This window comes from Panthera leo, chromosome B4 (genome assembly GCF_018350215.1).
Source record: "Panthera leo isolate Ple1 chromosome B4, P.leo_Ple1_pat1.1, whole genome shotgun sequence".
Taxonomy (NCBI): Eukaryota; Metazoa; Chordata; class Mammalia; order Carnivora; family Felidae; genus Panthera; species Panthera leo.
The window spans coordinates 41,975,352-41,995,533 of NC_056685.1; positions in this window are offsets into that span (position 1 = coordinate 41,975,352).

Sequence of the window (20,182 nt, forward strand, 5' to 3'; positions counted from 1 at the left end):
AGTTGAGTGACCGACTTCGGCTCAGGTCATGATCTCACGGTTTGCGAGATTGAACCCCGCGTCAGGCTCTGTGCTGACAGCTCAGAGCCTGGATCCTGCTTCGGATTCTGTGTCTCCCTCTCTCTCTCTCTGCCCCTCCCCGTCTCATGCTCTGTCTCTCTCTGTCTCAGAAATAAATAAACATTTAAAAAAATTAAAAAAAAAAAGAATTAATTGAACGACCTTACCAGAGTTACAGAGAACAAATGCACTAATGTTTGATAATCAGTAAGTAAATTGAAAGAATCAAGTATATAACCTGTGTTTCTTAGATGAAATGTTACTGGTACAATAGTTGAGAGGAAGAATCTCTTATTAAAAGTATCCCAGCAGGTAAATGACAAGGAAATTATACAATCACAATATCAGCATTTTGGGACCCAGTGAATTAATGAATCTAGTCATCGAATACCCCACCAGTGGCCACCAGCATCACAAAAAGAGAAAAACTGTAATGGAGTTATGTAGCTTCTAATGAAGTTCTTACTAATGAAAAGAAAAATAAGTCACAAGATGAATCATTTTGAACAGAATTTTGGCTGTTGAAAGGATTCAGAGCATAACAAAAGCTAGAGATAAAATTACATATTAAGACAAATTACCATAACTTAAGAATACCAAAGGTAGAAGGAGTATCTTAAAAGAGTCCAGAGAGGGGTGCCTGGGTGGCTCAGTCAGTTGAGCTTCCGACTTCAGCCCAGGTCATGATCTCATGGTCTGTGGGTTCGAGCCCTGCGTCAGGCTCTGTACTAACAGCTCAGAGCCTGGAGCCTGTTTCCAATCCTGTGTCTCCCTCTCTCTCTGCCCCTCCCCAGTCTCACTTTGTCTCACTCTGTCTCTCAAAAATAAATAAATATTTAAAAAAAATTTAAAAAAAAAGAGTCCAGAGAAAAAGAACAAATCTCCTACAAAGAAAGAAAAATCTGATTTACCTCATCTTTCTCAATAGTAACACTGGGTGCAAGAAGACAGTGGAATAATATTTTTTTTTTTACCTATTAAAAAAGTATTTGGAATCTAACATTTATATCCAGCCAAACGGTCTTTTACATACAAGAACATTATAAGAATATTCTACCCCAAGAAATCTATCACTGAAAATACAAAGAGGTCCTTAAACATATGAACAAATACAGCCAAGTGCTGCCAGAGATAGGAAAGAGGAGAATCAAACATTTTAATAAAATGTATTGTTCTATAAAATGACCCAAGGCCTTTAGTGAAGTTCATTGTTGTCTTGAAAAACCTAAGACCAAAGAAATTCTTAAAAGAATTTCTGTAACAGTCTAAAAGTTAATTCCAGACCATAGCAACGTGGAGCACAGAGAGGTAAAAAGCAAAAAAAAAAAAAACGAAAAAAAAAAAACAAAACCAAAAAAGCAACTAAGAACGTGCTAACCAAAGGGCACCTGAGTGGAGCAGTTAAGCGTCAGGATCTCCGGGTTTGGTTCGAGCCCTGTGTCAGGCTCTGTGCTGACAGCTAGGAGCCTGGAGACTGCTTTGGATTCTGTGCGTCCCTCTTTTTCTGCTCCTGCCCCATTCACACTCTGTCTCTCTCTTAAAAATAAACATTAAAAAAAAAAAAAATGTGCTAACATTGCTTGTCTCTTTTAGGAGAAGTAGAGATAGACACTGAGAAGCATGTTAGTTATTACTTATGCTTGTCAAATATTCTAGGTTTACTGTCTTCTGATCATACGGGACGATTTTCCTTTTTAGTCACTGAAGAGAAGTAGAGCTTTGTGGCTCATTTGGCCAGGATTACGTGACATGTGTCACTTTTGGGTCAAGGTATGTACTACTGATGAGAGACCCTCCAGAGCACTCTTTCCTCCAGGGTCATTGCCATTTTTCCACGTCGTGGCTGCTCCATGTGTCAGATAGAGCCTAGCCAACTAGAAATTGATATGCAGCATGAGAAAGAAACATGTTTGTTTTGTTTTGGTATAACTGTTTTTCACAGTATAATACAGTCTATCCCAATACAATGTCTAAGAAATTAGTAAACACAGGGGCGCCTGGGTGGCTCAGTCGGTTAAGCGACCGACTTCAGCTCAGGTCACAATCTCGCGGTCCGTGAGTTCGAGCCCCGCGTGGGGCTCTGGGCTGACGGCTCGGAGCCCTGAGCCTGCTTCCGATTCTGTGTCTCCCTCTCTCTCTGTCCCTCCCCCGTTCATGCTCTGTCTCTCTCTGTCTCAAAAATAAATAAACGTTAAAAATAAATAAATAAATAAATAAAAACAAATTAGTAAACACAACAATCACAAGTATGAATCTGAGATTAAGAGTACCCACCACCATAAGACAAAAATACAACGTAACTTTTTAAAATAAGAAAACAGTTAGGGGCGCCTGGGTGGCGCAGTCGGTTAAGCGTCCGACTTCAGCCAGGTCACGATCTCGCGGTCCGTGAGTTCGAGCCCCGCGTCAGGCTCTGGGCTGATGGCTCGGAGCCTGGAGCCTGTTTCCGATTCTGTGTCTCCCTCTCTCTCTGCCCCTCCCCCGTTCATGCTCTGTCTCTCTCTGTCCCAAAAATAAATAAAAAATGTTGAAAAAAAAAAAAAAAAAAAAAAAGAAAACAGTTTGATTAATCTAATGAAAAGCAGGAAGCAATTGTTAAAAAGAAATAAAATGGAAACAGAGTACGCTGAAAATATGAAATAAGATGACAATGATGTGTATAAAATAATCACAATAAATAGGAATGGGTTAAACTTACTATTAAAAAAAAAAAAAAAACAGAGACCAAAAAACAAAACAAAACAAAACAAAAAAAGAAACCTAGCTGGACCAAAGGCTGTTGTCTACAAGAGACATACAGAAAACAAGCAGAAAAATCAAAAAATTTGAAACAATGAAATGAAATCAAAAACGAAACAAAGAAAAGATAAAAGAAAAAAAAGATTCAAGCAATATGAGCTAAAAGAAAGCTTGAGTATCAATTTGATGTTCTAATAAAATAGAATTCAATGCAAAATAATATAAGTGAAGAAGAAGAATATTACATATTGTTAAAAGGAACGATAAAAGAAGATTTAATCATAATAGTGGAGAGAGATTAAAAATATATGAAAGAACAACTGACAGATGTAGAGGGGGAAATGGGTAAATCAAAATTTATAGCTGGAGGTATTAGCACATTTTTCTGAACTGGCACATTAAGCACACTAAAAATAAGCAGAGAGATCAAATATCTCAACAATCCAATTAATCAGTTAAGCCATTCTTATTCACACACGCAAAGAATTCTCTTCTTTTTTTACTTCTCTAAACCTTTTTTTTAAATAACTCAATAGACATTATTTTTTAAATAGTTTTAGTTTCACAGCTACATTGAGTGAAAATACAGTTACCACATATTCCCTCTGGAAACATACACACAGCCTTCCCCACCATGAACATTTCGCACCAGTGTGGTACATTTATTAAAATCAATGAATCAACATTGACATACTATTATCAATCAATGTCCATAGTTGATATTAGGGTTCACGCTTTGTGTTACACTGTAATGTTTTGACAAAGGCATAATGATGTGTATCAACCAAGAATAGACATAATAGTTTCACTGCCCTTCAATGCTCCATTTACTCATCCCTCCCGCCCCCTCTGAAACCATGGCAACCACTGATCTATTTACTCCCTTCAAAGTTTTGCTTTTTGCAGAATGTCATATAGTTGGAATCACTATACAAAGTCAGTGCATTGTCTTTTAGGTACACTGTCTTTTATGATTGGCTTCTTTGACTTAGTAACATGACTTTACGTTTTCTCCACGCCCTCTAATAACTTGATAGCTCATTTCTTTTCAGCTCTAAATAATATTCCATTGTCTGGCTGTACCATAGTTCATTTATCCAATTGCATACTGAGGGGTTGTCTTGGCTGCTTTTAGTTCTGGGTGAGTATGAACAAAACTACTATGGACAGTTATGTGCAGGTTTTTCTCTTCACATAAGTTTCCAACTTATTGGAGCATAAAGTTGGAGTATATAGTTACTGGATTCTGTGTAACTTTGTAAGAGAATTTCAAACTATTTCTGAAAGTACCCAGTAATAAGTCCTTGTATATATAGTCAGATGATTTTCAACAATGGTGCCAAAAGCATTCAATGGAAAAAAAATTTTTTTTCAACTACTGATGTTGGAAAACTGGATATCCACATGCAAAAGAATGAGGTTGGGGCAACTGGGTGGCCCAGTCAATTAAGTGTCTGATTTTGGCTCAGAATGGAGCCTGCTTTTGATCCTCTGTCTCCCTCTCTCTCTCTGCCCCTCTCCTGCTCTCTCTCTCTCTAAAATAACTAAACGATAAAAAATTTAAAAATTAAAAAAAGAATGAGGTTGGACCCTTGCACCACACACAAAAGTTACTCAAAATGAGTGAAAGACCTAAACATTAGAGCTAAAACCATCAAACTCAGAATAAAAGGGGAAAAGCTGTAGGACTTGTATTTGACAACAATTTCAGGCACATGACACTGAAAGCACAAACGACAGAAGTAAAAATACATACATTTAAGACTATTGTACATCAAAGGACATAATCAACACAGTGAAAAGACAACCTATGTAATGAGAGAAAATATTTGCAAATCACTTACCTGATAAGTGGATTAATATATTTGTATATAAATAACTCCGACAACTGAATAACAAAAACAAACAACCCAATTTAAAAATGGGCAACGGCTGGGGTGCCTGGGTGGCTCAGTCAGTCAAGCATCCAGCTTCAGCTCAGGACGTGATCTCACTGTTTGTGAGTTCAAGCCCCGTGTCAGGCTCTGTGCTGACAGCTCAGAGCCTGGAGCCTGATTCAGATTCTGTGTCTCCCTCTCTCTCTGCCCCTCCCCCTGCTCACTCTCTCTCTCTCTCTCTCTAAAAAATAAACATTAAAAAAAAATTTTTTTAATGGCAATGGACTTGAAGACATTTCTCCCAAAAAGATATACAAATGGCCAACAAGCACATGGAAAGATACTCAGCATCACTAACCATTAGAAGAATACCACAATGAGACACTTTACACCCATTAGGACAGCTACTACAAACAAAACGAAACAAAACACACACACACACACACACACACACACACACAAATGGAAAATAATAAGTGTTGTCAAGGATGCAGAAAAATTGGAAACTTTGGGCACTACTGGTGGGAATGTAGATTGTTGCAGCTGCTATGGAAAATATGGCAGTTCCTCAAAAAATCAACAATTGAATTACCATATTATGCACCTATTATGCCTTGTGAGCATATACGCAAAAGAATTGAAACTAGGTCTCTAAGAGACATTTGCATACCCATATTCATATGAACCCATGTTCATAATAATCAAAAAGTAAAAACAACCCAAATGTTCATCAGTGGATGAATGGATAAATTGTAGGATATGCATACAATGGAATATTATTGAGCCTCAAAAAAGAAAATTCTGACTCATGCTACAACACGGATGAAGCTTGAGACCATTATCCTAAGCGAAATAAACCAGGCACAAAAGGACAAATACCGTCTGATTCAACTTATGTGAGGGACCTAGAGTAGTGAAATTTATAGAGACAAAAAGTAGAATAGTGGTTGCCAAAGGTTGAGAAATGGGAGGAATGGGGAGTTATGGTTTGATGAGTATAAACTTATAATTTTGGGGGCGCCTGGGTGGCTCAGTCGGTTGGGCGTCCGACTTCGGCTCAGGTCGTGATCTCGCGGTCCGTGAGGTCGAGCCCTGCGTCGGGCTCTGTGCTGACAGCTCAGAGCCTGGAGCCTGTTTCAGATTCTGTGTCTCCCTCTCTCTCTGACCCTCCCCCATTCATGCTCTGTCTCTCTCTGTCTCAAAAATAAATAAACGTTAAAAAAAAAATTTAAAAATAAATAAATAAATAAACTTATAATTTTGGATGATAAAAGGAGTTCTGAAGATTGATAGTGGTAGTGTAAAACAAAACAAAACAATATGAATGTACTAAATACGACTGAATGGTACACTTGAAAATTGTTAAGGTGACTAAATTCTATATATGTATTTTGCCACAATTAAAACTTGGTTTTGTTTTTTTTTTTTTTTTGGAAAAAAAAAACACACCTAAATTACATCTCAAAATTTACCAGAGAAAGCCAAAATGCACGTACAGGAAAATTGTTAAAGTACTTAAAGTGCTCTTTAAGAGAAATTCATAACGTAATGATTGGGGTGTATGGGTGGCTCAGTTGGGTAAGCATCCAATTCTTGATTCTGGCTCAGGTCATGATCTCATGGTTTGTGAGTATGGGTCCCACATCAGGCTTTGAGGCTGATGGTGTGGAGCTTGCTTGGAATTCCCTCTCTCTCTCTCTCTCTCTCTCTCTCAAAATAAGTAAATAAACTTAAAAAAAACATAATGATTAAGAAAACAATCTGGCACTATCACTTCTCGGCCTTTTGGCTAAGATGAAGTAAAGAAAAAATCTGGCACTAAACAGCCACTAATTGGACGGCTTTGACTCTAATTAGCTTTACACTGGATAATTTGCTTTAAATATATTCATCAAGAAACTCAAAGGAGTAAACCATTCTCTTTAGCAATTGGAAAAAAGGAAGGAAGGAGGGAAAGAGGGAAAAAAGGAAATAAGGAAGGAAATAAGGGGGAGGGAGGGAAGAGGAAAGAAAAATACTAAAGATAAAGGTAGAAGCCCATAAAATGGAAAATAAAAAATGGAGAAATTAACAAAACTAAAAGGTTACTTATCCAAAAGACTAAAAAAATATCCAAATTTCAGCAAGACTCATCAAGAAAATAAAAAAATTAAATTTAAAAAATAGAATAGGAGCACCTGGGTGGCTCAGTTGGTTGAGCGTCTGCCTCTTGATTTGGGCTCGTGTCACAATCCCAGGGTTGGGGGATTGACCCCCGAGTCAGGCTCTGTGCTGAGTCTGGAGTCTGCTTAAGATTCTTTCTCTTTCTCCCTCTGCCCCTCGCTCCTGCTTGTGCCCTCTCTCTCTCTCTAAAATAAATAAAATAAAACTAATTTTTAAATAAATAAAAAATAGGTTAAACGTGGGGCAGCTGGGTGGCTGAGTCAGTTAAACAATGACTCTTGACTTCAGCTCAGGTCATGATCTCATGGTTCATGAGATTAAGCCCCCTGTCAGGCTCTTCACTAACAGTGCAAAGACTGCTTGGGATTCTCTTTCTCCTTCTCTCTGGCCCTCCCCTGCTAACATGTTCTCTCTCTCTCTTTCTCTCTCTCAATAAACAAACACTTTTTAAAAATACAATAAACAGGAAGAAATAACTATAGTTAGAGATTTCAAAACAACAAAATCTCTTTGGAGTAACTATTTGCTAACATATTTTTTAAATAGATGAAATAGAAAAAAATCTTAGGCAAATAAAGATGTTAAAATCAATGCAAATACATATAAAAAATGTGAATGGGTAGATATGGAAATGCCCTACCAAAGTTGAAAAGAGAAGCATAGAATGTTTCTAAAATTACAAGGGGAAATTTCAAAGGCTATATATATTTCAAGGGTATGGAGACATTGCACGTGTCCTGAGGGAATAAGTATGGGTTTCATATTGGAGATAAGTGAGCAGCTTTAAAACAATATTGTGTTTGGGTGCCACTCCCATAGGTTCTGATTTAATTGGCCTGGAATGAGTATCGGACCTCAGAATTGTTTAAATCTCCTGAGATTCCAAAGGGCAAGGTAAGTTTGAGACCCACAACTCCAAGGAAAAAAATGTACAGAAGGATAATTTATGCTAATGGGGCACCAGGAGAGACAACATTGGGTGTGTCAGCCCTGAGAGGAAGGGAGGACTCATGACTCATGGGGAAAAAAACCTACCTGGTGGAATCCCATTTTCATTAAAGGGAAGGTATACCGTTGTTATCCAAAGGAAACTCTATCAGACTAATAATGTGTTTATTTTCTACACATAAATCTTAAGTAGAGGAGAAAGGGTGAAGTAGAAAACATTTAACAGATATCAGATAAAAGTGTCCTAAGGAAAACATGATCATTCTGAGAGAATTGGAAGACATTTTTTAAAAACATGGAAATTCTAGAGATTAAAAAAATGAAATATCTGAAATAAAATTTTCATTGGATGGAATTAATACTAAATTAGACACTGAAGAAGAATAGTTAAGTGAATTTGAAGACACAGCAATAGAACTTATCCAATTTTTTCAGAGAAAAAAAAGACTGAAAAAATGAACATGTCACAGACCTGTGGCATAATATCAAGTAGTCTGATACATATATTTGGAGTCCCACAAAAGGGATCAAGAAAACTATTTGAGTGAAAATATAATTAAAAATTTTCCAAAGTAGCTGAAAACTATAAACACATAGATGCAAAAAACTTAATGAACCCCAAGCAGGACACACACACACACACACACACACACACACACACACACACACAAACTCAAGGTACAGTGTAACCAAATTACTTAAAAAAAAAAAAAGCAATAGTAAGAAAATCTTAAAAGCAGAGAAAGAAAGAAAATACATTATGTACAAAGGAACAAAGTAAAGAAAGACCACAGACTTCTCATCAGAAATTTGGCAGGTTTCAAAAGATTTACATAGACATCTTCAATTTCACTTCTAAGAATTTACTCAAGATAAATGAAAACATGTGCTCACAAAAAGACTTGCACATAAATATTCATAGCAAATATATTCATAATAGCTAAATTCTTGAAACAACCAAAATGTTCATCAACAGGAAAATGGATAAACAATTTGTGTTACATTTGTACGGTGGAATACTAGTCATCAATAAAAAGGAATTAAACTTGCTGTTGGGAATGCAAGCTAGTGCAGCCACTCTGGAAAACAGTATGGAGGTTCCTCAAAAAACTAAAAATAGAACTACCCTATGACCCAGCAATTGCACTACTAGGCATTTATCCAAGGGATAGAGGGGTGCTGCTTTGAAGGGGCACAGGCACCCCGATGTTTATAGCAGCATTATCAACAATAGCCAAAGTATGGAAAGAATCCAAGTGTCCATCGATGGATGAATGGATAGATGTGGTATATATATACAATGGAGTATTACTCGGCAATCAAAAAGGATGAAATCTTGCCATTCGCAACTATGTGGATGGAACTAGAGGGTATTATGCTAAGCAAAATTAGTCAGAGAAAGACAAAAGTCATATGACTTCACTCATATGAGGACTTTAAGACACAGAACAGATGAACATAAGGGAAGAGAAGCAAAAATAATATAAAAACAGGGAGGGGGACAAAATATAAGAGACTCTTAAATATGAAGAACAAACTGAGGGTTATGGGAGGGGCTGTGGGAGGGGGGATAGGCTAAATGGGTAAGGGGCATGGAGGAATCTACTCCTGAAATCATTATTGCACTATATGCTAACTAATTTGGATGTAAATTTAAAAAATAAAATTGAAAAAAAATAAAATGAATAAAAAGGAATTAAACACTGATAGGCACAATAATATGGATGAATCTCAAAAACAGTATGCTAAGTGAAAGAAGCCATAGACAAAAGAATACACACTGTATAATTTTGTTTACATGACAGTCCAGGAAAGAAAAATCTAATTTATATTCACAACAGATCCATGGTCTCTTGAGGCTGGGGTTGAGAGTAGAATTGGCTAAGAAGCAGCTTAAGAGAATTTTGGTGTAATGCAAATGTTTTATCATGACTGTGTTAGAATGTATAAGGGTGTAAAAATTTGTCAAAAGTCATTGAAATGGACATTTAAAATTGGTGTCCCTCCCCCACCCCATCCATATGTTGAAATCTTAACACCAATGTGATGGTATGAGGAGGCAGAACTTTTGGGAGTTGATTAGGCCATAAGAGAAGAGCCCTCTTGAATGGGATTAGTGGCCTCATAAGAGACCCCAGGAGTGGATACAGTGAGAAGACAGCAGTCTGCCATCTGAAAGAGGGCTCTCACCAGAACCAGACCATGTTGGCTAGACAGGACAGCTAAAGGGACACCATGAAAAATGGTCTTTGTTGCTCCTTTTCCAGCTTCTATTCTTGCTAGAATCTACACTTCCATCTTCTACAGCCTTATGAAACAGATAATGTATGTCCTCCTTGTAAAGATCAAGGAGTTAATAATGATTTCTTTGGAGTCTTCTGGCACAAGTAACATCTAAAAAGTTACTGGGTGGGTCGCCATGAAGTTCTCCAACACCCTGGCTCTGGGGCATAAGAGACTTTTGAAGGACACCTAAACACTTGTCTTTGTTCCTGGATGCCTGAGAAGACACATGCAGCATAACACAAGCCTCCATAAAAACTCCAGACCCCAAACTAAGGTAAGACTCACTTTTTTCTTTTCCCAGGTCCTGGATGTTCTGTGTCTACACTCTATGTCTTCAATAAACTCTGCTCTCACTTTCTCTCAGCTCACATTTGATTTCTATTCCACACAAAGCCAAGGACCCTCTTGACTGATCCTGTGGGACCCTGTCTGGGTCCTCAGACGCAGTCAGCCTGCAACATTGGAACCCTGATCTCAGACTTCCAGCTTTCAGAATTGCAGGGAAATATGTTCTGTTGTTTATAATCCACCAGTCCCTGGTTCTTTGTTTTAGCAGCCTGAACTAAGGTGTATCTTATTATATAAGATATGCCTCAATAAAGTTGATTCAAACAAGGAAGGCAGAGGTGCCTGGGTGGCTCAGTCAGTTAAGTTGCCAACTTCGGCTCAGGTCATGATCTCATGGTTCATGAGTTTGAGCCCCTCAGTCAAGCTCTGAGCTGTCAGCACAGAGCCTGGAGCCTGCTTTAGATTCTGCGTCTCCCTCTCTCTCTGCCCCTCCACCACTCATGCTCTGTCTCTTTCTCAAAAATAAACATTTTAAACATTATTTTAAAAAACAACAACAAAACAAAACAAGGAAGACAGCATGGTAAAAACCATTCTCTCTTCTCTGTATTTGTCCTCAATCCCTAAAGAAGAATGTCCACCAATACTTCCAATACATTTCTGGGTCTCTTCATTTCTCACAGTATCCTAGACTCTTGAGATGGGGTTTGATGCTTTCATTATTTCCGTTGTGAAGAATTAATTAAAAACAGGGATCCAAGTGTCCCTTTTCTCTCTGGGCTCTCTACAGGAAGGTGAAAAAGAGGACTTTTTCTGCATCCAGCCTACACCCCTCTCCCCAAAACAGATTTCCATTTCAGACCTGACGCTGAGACAGTAATAGGAAACACTTTTTAGCTGCAAATCCCATCCACATTTTCCAGTACAGCTTTACCAGAAATAAAGCTGGTATTCGGATTCCTTCCTGATTCCTTTGTCTATTTCATAATTTCCCTAAAACCCAGAGAGTAGAGGGGTGTTACTAATAATCATCTTAAAGTTCTAAGAAATAGGATTTGATAATAGACGAGAGGGTGTAGTATAAGCACCTGACAGTTTGGGTTTTATTTTTATGGTAATGCAAATGGCCGACTTAAGCTTTTGACTGAAAACCATCCACCTCAAAGATGGCTATCTCAAACACATTGCCAACAACGTAACTAAAGAGGCAGGCCTTCTTTTGGCCACAATCTCAGGAGTTCCCTGGATGAAATCTGAGATTGACCCTCATACACAGAGGGCAAGGAGAGACTGAAGAAAGAAGCAGACCACTCCAGACTGGCAGGGGCCGGTTTTAAGAAGCCAGAGAACTTACAAATGAGGCTTGTCTAGGCTGGCTACTAGTAAATCATCACATCTGCCCCCCAGATTTTGAAAGTTTGTATAGAGTCCTTAGCGGGGTTCAATCACGGATTCAGTCCAGATGGTCTCAAAAACACATTACTCACTCCGAACTACATCCTTAAAATGACCCCAAATGCAGAATAAGAGGCAGAACATACACTCCGAGGATAGGAGAGGGACTGGGGATTTCCAATTGCCTGGGTCCAGTTACCAGGGCAATCAGTGGTCACATCTTGATGACCTCCTCCAATATTGCAAGCCCCCCTCACCAACCACCACCACGTTTCCTTTGCTTTAGAGACCTGTGGTTGACTTAGATAACTGACCATTTGGCTGCTTGTTTTTCCCCTTCTACACTTCAAATACCACTCTTCAGTTTTAAATTCATCAGTAAAGAGATTAAACCACAAAACCCTAAAACCTCCCCACCCTCACCCCCAATAAAAGCAGAACCCTAGGCTTATACAGCCTCTCTTTGTCTCTTCCCCTGACCTCAATGTGTGGCCCCAGGCATGCCAGGACTTGAACTAATAAACACTTTTTTTTTTTTAAAGTTTCCTGATGGTTATTGCTGGGGGCATCTTGTAATCATAAGAAGAACCACAAAGGCTTGTGCGGACAACATTGATTCCAAAAGGGGAATAGATGTCTGTGGGGACTTGCCATGGGTCCTCGTGAACTCCCCAGGCATGTCTAGCTGATAGCACCACTATTGATAGGCTGAGACCAGGACAAAACAGAGGGTAAAAAGAGGAAAATTATTGAAAACTGATTCTTAGATTTATAATTTTGAGCACCTGGGTTTATGTTGAATCCATCTACTTAAGAGGGGAGCTCTAGAAGAGGCAGTTTTTTGGTAAAATCTAGGGCCTTATTTCAACTTGTTAAGTTTTAAATTCTTATTTAAGATCTCTAAGTGAAACAGCAGGACCTACTTATTTGGAACTCAGTATGGAGATCAAACTAAATGAAAATTATACATTAGAACAAGAAGTCTGATTACGCACGACAAAGCAGCGTCTTTCAATAGGATTGCACTTCACAAGTGAGTCATAAAAATACCCTTGTCAAGGGTGTCTGGCTGGCTCAGTTGGTGAAGCATGGAACTCTTGATGTCAAGGTCACAAGTCTGAGCCCATGTTGGGCTTAGAGCCTACTTTAAAAGAAAAGAAAAAGTCAAATTTCCATTATGCAGAACTTCGATGAATCATGGGAAAAGAGGAAGAGGTTTATTTCTGTTACACTTCAGTATACGTTTGTTAGTCTAGAAAGTGTCATGTTTTTATAAACCACCAGAACACAACCCTCTCACAGATCACCTTACCCCTGTTCTCCCGCATTTATTCCATCTCATGTGTTTTAAGATTCAAATCTGCCAGCATGACTCTGACCGTTTAATAATAACTCTCTTCAACCCTAAATATATTGTCTTCTCTGTGATCAACCTTAAGAAGGAAAACTTTGCTATCTCAGAGCTTGCTTATATTTGTTTAATTTATTTATAGGCTTATGTATGTTTTCAATGTCCATTTCATTAACAGGTAAGAGTTACAGTTTTTTGTTTTTTGTTTTTTGTTTTTAAGTAAGCTCTCTGCCCAACATGGGGCTTGAATTCATGACCTCAAGATCAAGAATTGTACACTCTAGAGACTGAGCTAGTCAGGCACCCCAGAGTTATGGTTTAAATCAGGGACTCTTAGGTGCCCCACTGTTTCCCTAGCACCAGAAAAATAGTAAATATTCAGTAAAAATGTGTTCACTTACAGGCTGTCTACTTCTCTGTATTTTATTATTCCTTGTGAAAACTCATGGGCCCTATGGGGCGCCTGGGTGGCTCAGTCGGTTAAGCATCCGACTTCAACTCAGGTCAGGATCTCACGGTCCTCGAGTTCAAACCCCACATCGGGCTCTGGGCTGATGGCTCAGAGCCTGGAGCCTGCTTCCCATTCTGTGTCTCCCTCTCTCTCTGCCCCTCCCCTATTCATGCTCTGTCTTTCTCTGTCTCAAAAATAAATAAACATTTAAAAAAAATTTTTTTTTTAAAAACTCGTGGGCTCTTTGAGAGTTTCTGAGGTTTTTAGTTAACTAGTAACTACAAAGAAACATAAGGGATAAACTAACAAGGAAGGAAAATTGTCAATGCTGTGAAATATCTTAAAGGTCTTACAATAAAAACTCTCTCTTTATTCTTTGGCAAAAAGATACACTGATCTGTCTCAGTTCCTCATTTCATTTTCTTGCTTCCTGTATCTATTATTGTTATTTTTCACTTGTGGAGACTCAAATTGATTAATGAAATACCTATCCTTAAACAAATTTTTCTGTCTAGCACTTGACCTTGAAAAACTAAAATGGAGCTACCTTAGGTGATGATGTTATTTCTTTGGATTATACTAAAGTCTCAGAGATTTTTTTTTTTTCTAACATTCGAGAAAATTTCAGGTTGCCCAAATTAACATGTTCCCAATTCAGATAAGAAGGCATCACTCCATCCGCCAGGCCAGAGAATCTTGGTGCCAAAAAAGATCCCATCGGAGGAATTTCGCCACCACCCCCTACCCAGGGAAAAAGAGAATGGGAGAAACCCAGCAGGCTTCCCCACCACGGAGATGTGCAGCCTTTGTTACGGAGGAACCCCACAGCCTTCACCAACGGGGATCCCAGATGATGGAACAGCCCAGAGTCCCTGCTGCTACATCTCCTTCCCAAGATGAGATGTCCACTGTGATGACACCTGTCCTCAGGGGCCCCAGTCACTGCTGTGCCCCATTCTCCAGGACCAGGATGCCACAGCACCTTGCTATATACAGAGCAGAATGGCTGTGGCTCCACCCACTGGGTACCAAGTCATGCCTCCAATGCCACTATAATGGTGAGCTGCCGCTGTCCTGATTCCACCCTGGGATTCCAGTTCTCAGCTCTGACTCATTGCCAGGGCCAGCTGTCACTTCTCTGCCACCTGTCTCCAGGGACCCAGGGACTCCCCTGGGTTCTGACATGTCTCTAATAGGCGACCACAAGGAATGTGCAGCTGCTGTCCTGTTACTGCCCTGGGGAAAGAGTTGGACTTTGACCAGCATGCCCAGACTGTGCTGCACAAACTAGAAGTAAACAAAAAATAAAAATCATTAAAAATAAAAAAAATCAAATCAAATAACAGAAATTCTGGAGCTGAAGCTCCATAAAATGAATAAAATCAGAAATGAAACAGAGAGCTTCAGCAGCAGGCTCAATCAGGCAAAAGGAAAACTCTGAGAACCTGAAGACAGGTCTCAATATTATCCACTCAGAGGAGAAGAAATTAGAATGAAAAAGAACAGGGGCGCCTGGGTGGCTCAGTCGGTTAAGTAGCCAACTTCAGCTCAGGTCATGATCTCGTGGTTCATGAGTCTAAGCCCTGCAACAGGGGCTCTGTGCTGACAGTTCAGAGGCTGGAGCCTGCTTCGGATTCTGTGTGTGTCTCTCTCTGCCCCTCCCTCACTTGCTCTCTCTCTCTCTTTCTCTCAAAAATAAATAAACATTAGGGGCACCTGGGTGGTTCAGTAGGTTGAGCGTCTGACTTTGGCTCAGGTCATGAATTCACGGTTCGTGAGTTCGAGCCCCACATGGGCTCTGTGCTGACAGCTCAAAGCCTGGAGCCTGATTTGGATCCTGTGTCTCCTCTCTCTGTTGCTCCCCTGCTTTCTCTCTCTCTCTCTCTCTCTCTGTGTGTGTCTCTCTCTCTCTCTCAAAAAAAAAATTAAAATTAAAAAAAAATTTTAATAAATAAACATTAAAAATTTTTAATAAAAAAAGAATGAAAAATGAAACCTATGTTTCTTTTCTAAAGAAATCATATTCACATTATGGGAGTCCCAGGAGGAAAAGATAAGGAGAAATAGAAAATTTATTTAAAGAAATAATGAGTTTAAACTACCCAAGTCCGGGGAGTCACATGGACATTCAGGTACGAAAAGTGCAAAGATATCCAAACAGATTCAACCCAGAGATCTTTGCTGTGACACATCATAATAAAGCTCTCAACAATCAAAGAAAGGGAATTTTGAGAGAAGCAAGGGAAAACAAAGACTCATCACATACTAGGGAATTTCCAATAATGTTATTAGAAGATTTGTTAGCTGAAATCTTGCAAAACCAGGAAAGATTGGGATAATATATACTCAAATGCTAGGAAAAACAAACAAATGAATGAACGAACCCTGTCAGCCCAGCATACTTGACCTGGCAAAGTTGTCCTTCAGATGAAGAAGAGATACAGACTTTCCTGGACAAGCAAAACCTGAGGGAATTTATCACCACTAGACATGCCTTATGAAAATAAAAATGGCAAAGAGAGGGGCGCCTGGGTGGCTCAGTCAATTAAGCATCTGACTTCAGCTCAGGTCATGATCTCATGGTTCGTGGGTTCAGGCCCCCACATCAGGCTCTCTGCTGTCAGCACAGAGCCTGCTTTGGATCCTCTGTCCCCCTCTCTCTTTATCCCTCCCCTGCTCGCTCTCTCTCTCTCTCTCTCTCTCTCAAAATAAATAATCATTAAACAAACAAACAAACAAAGCCCAACTATATGCTGCCTACAAGAGACTAATTTAAGCTTTAAGGACACTAATAGCCTGAAAGTAAGGGGATGGAAAAAAATACTCCATGAAAATGGTAACCCAAAGAGAGCAGGGTAGCTATACTTTGATATAAAACAAAATACCCATTAATTTAAAACAGTAAAAATAGACAAAGAAAGTCATTATATATGATTAAGGGATCAATTGATCAAAAGGATATACCAATTGTGAATTATATGCATCTAATTTCGGAGTGCCCAAATAGATTACACAATTATAAGTGTATCTGAAGGCAAAAATAGGGGCACCTGGGTGGCTCAGTTGGTTAAGCCTCCAACTCTTGATTTGGGCTCAGGTCATGATTTCACAGTTTGTGAGATTGAGCCCCACACCAGGGTCTGTGCTGACAGCATGAACCCTGCTTGGGATTCTCTCTCTCCCTCTTTCTCTGCCCCTCCTCTGCTTGTGCTCTCTCTCTCTCTCCCCCCCCCCCTTCAAAGGAAATAAATAAAAACTTTTTAAAAAATGAAGGCAAAAAGTGACAGCAATGTAATAATTGTAGAGAACTGAATACCTTACTTTCAACATTGAATAGATCATCCAGACAAAAACCCACTAAGGAAATAATTAACTTAAACTACTTAGATTCTGATTTCCCTTCTGATCACCAGTTTCAGTTCTGCATGAAATTCCAAAATGGGGAGGTGAGTCCCACACCAAAAGCAATTCTCCAACAGCATTTGAGGGTCCTAAAACTAAACTCAAGTCTGATACTGTCTAAGTGAACACAGCATCAGATCTCATTGCCCTTCCCTGCCCCAACCCCAAACTTCAAATGCAAGTGTTAGTCCAAGTTGTCACCTTGCTTCTGACTGATTGGCTATAGATCTGAGGTTCCCATGAGCCCCTCCTTGGGCTTGATTAATTTGCCAGAGTGACTCACAGAACTCAGAGAAACATTTTGCTTACGAGACTACCAGTTTATTATAATAAGATAGAGCTCGAGAAAAGCCAGACAGAAGAGATGTGTGCATAGGGCAAGGGATGGGGAAAGGACACAGAACTTCCATGCTCTTCTCCAAGCACACCACTCTCTCCAAATCTCCATGTTTTCACCAACCCAGAAGCTCTCTGAGCCTAATCCTTTCGGGTTTTTATGGAAATGTCATTATGCAGACACAGTTGATTAAATCACTGGTTATTAGTGATTAGTTCAAATTCCAGGCCCTCTCCCCTCCTTCAAGGATGGGGGGTCGGGAGGAGACTGAAAGTTTCAGCCTTCTAATCACACGGTTGGTTTTCCTTGCAAGCAGTGTCCATCCTTAGGTGCTTTCCAAAAATCACCTTCTAAATACACCAAAAGACACCTATATCATTTTCATCACTTAGGAAAATTCAAGAGTTCCAGGAGAAAAAGGCCAACTATATATTTCTTATTGTAAATCACATCACAATTACACTTTAGATGAAATGGACTTAAAGACATGTATAGAGCATTTCATTCAACAGCATCAGACTACACATTCTTATTAAGTGCGCATGGCACATTCTCCAGGACAGACCGTATGCCAGGTCACAAAACAAGCTGTAACAAATTTGAGAAGATTGAAATCATATCAAGTATCTTTTTCAACCACAGTGGTGTGAAAGTAGAAATCAGTGACAGGAGGAAAACAAGATGTATAGATACGTGGAAACTAATCAACACACTTTGGAACAACCAATGGGTCAAAGAAGAAATCAAAAGGGAAATCAAAAAAATATCTGTAGACAAAGAAAAATGGAAACACAGTATACCAAAACTTATGGAATGCAGCAAAAGTAGTTTCAAGAGGAAAGTTTATAATGAAAAATGCTTACATTAAGGGAAAAAGGAAAGATCTTTTTTAAAAATGTGTATGTATTTATTTCGAGAGAGAGAGAGTGGGAGAAAGAGAGAATCCCAAGCAGACTCCACACTGTCAGCCCATAGCCTGATGTGGGGCTTGAACTCATGAACCATGAGATCATGACCCGAGCTGAAACTAAGAGTTGGACGCTTAACCAACTGAGCCACTCAGGTGCCCCAAAAAGAAAAATCTTAAATAACAACCTAACTTTATACCTAAGGAACTAGAAAGAGACTAATCCAAAGTTAGCAGAAGTAAGGAAATAATAAAGATTATAGCAGAAATAAACTAAATAGAAACTAGAAAAACAATAGAAAAATGAAACTAAGAGTTGTTTTTCTGAAAAGATAAAGTTGACATTACCAAAAAGAGACAGATGACTAAAATTAATTATGATTGAAAGAAGATGCATTATAACTGATACCACAGAAATACAAAGGATCATATGAGACTATCCAGAATAATTATACATCAAAAATTAGATAACTTAGAAGAAATTGATAAGTTCCTAAAACACACAACTTATAAGAATTAATCATGAAATGATAGAAAATCTTAACAGACCAATAATAAGCAAGGAGATTATATCATTAATTTAAAATCTCATGGGGGGCACCTGGGTGGCTCAGTTGGTGAAGTGTCTGACTTTGGCTCAGGTCATGATCTCCCAGTCCGTGGGCTCAAGCCCCGCATCAGGTTCTGTGCTGACAGCTCAGAGCCTGGAGCCTGCTTTCAATTCTGTGTCTCACTCTTCTCTCTGCCCCTCCCCCGCTTGTGCTCGCTCGCTCTCTCTCTCTCTCTCAAAAATAAATAAATGTTAAAAAAATTCTTTAAAAAAATCTCATGGGGCTCCTGGCTAGCTCAGTCAGAAGAGCATGTGACTCTTGATCTTAAGGTCATGAGTTGAAGCCCCACGTTGGGTATAGAGATTGCTTAAATAAATAAGACTTTTTGAAAAACTTAAAAATTAAAATCTCCCAACAAATAAAAGCATAGAACCAGATGGCTTCACAGGTGAAATCGACCAAATCTTGGAAGAATTAATACTAACACTTCTCAAACTCTTCCAAAAAATTAAAGACAAAAGGACACTTCCAAACTCATGTTATTAGGGCAGCATTACCCTGATACCAAAACTAGATAAGAACACTGAAAGAAAACAAAATTATGGGCTAATATCCCTGATCAACATAGATACAAATATCATCAAAATACTATCAAACCAAATTTAAGAGCACATTAAAAGGGTCATACACTATGATCAAGTGGGATTCACCCCTGGGGTGCAAGAATGTTTGAACACATGCAAATCAAGAAATGTAACTAATACAGGGGCAACTGTGTGGCTCAGTCGGTTGAGCGTCCGACTTCGGCTCAGGTCATGATCTCACAGTTCGTGAGTTCGAGCCCCGCGTCGGGCTCTGTGCTGACAGCTCAGAGCCTGGAGCCTGCTTCGGATTCTGTGTCTCCCTCTCTCTCTGCCCCTTCCCCACTCATACTCTGTCTCTCCCTGTCTGTCAAAAATGAATAAACATTAAAAAAAATTTTTTTAAAGAAATGTAACTAATACATTTACAGAACAAAGGGAAAAAATCATATCATTATTTCAATCAATATAGAAAAACCATTTGACAAAATTCAACATGGTATCTTGATAAAAATTCTCAAGAAATTAAATATAGAAGAAATGTTCCTCCACATAATAAAGGCCATGTATAACCGGCCCAAAGCTAACATCATATTTAACAGTGAGAGGTTAAAGGCCTTTCCTGTAAGATCTGTAAGATCAGAAACAATACAAGAATGCCCACTCCTACCATTTCTACTTAACATAGTACTAAAACTCTTAGCTAAAGTAACCAGGCAAAATAGTAATAATAATAGTAATAATAATAATAATAATAATAATAATAAATGAAATAAAAGGTAACCAAACCAGAAACGAAGAAGTAAAATCATATCACTTTACAGATGACATAATCCTCTATATAGA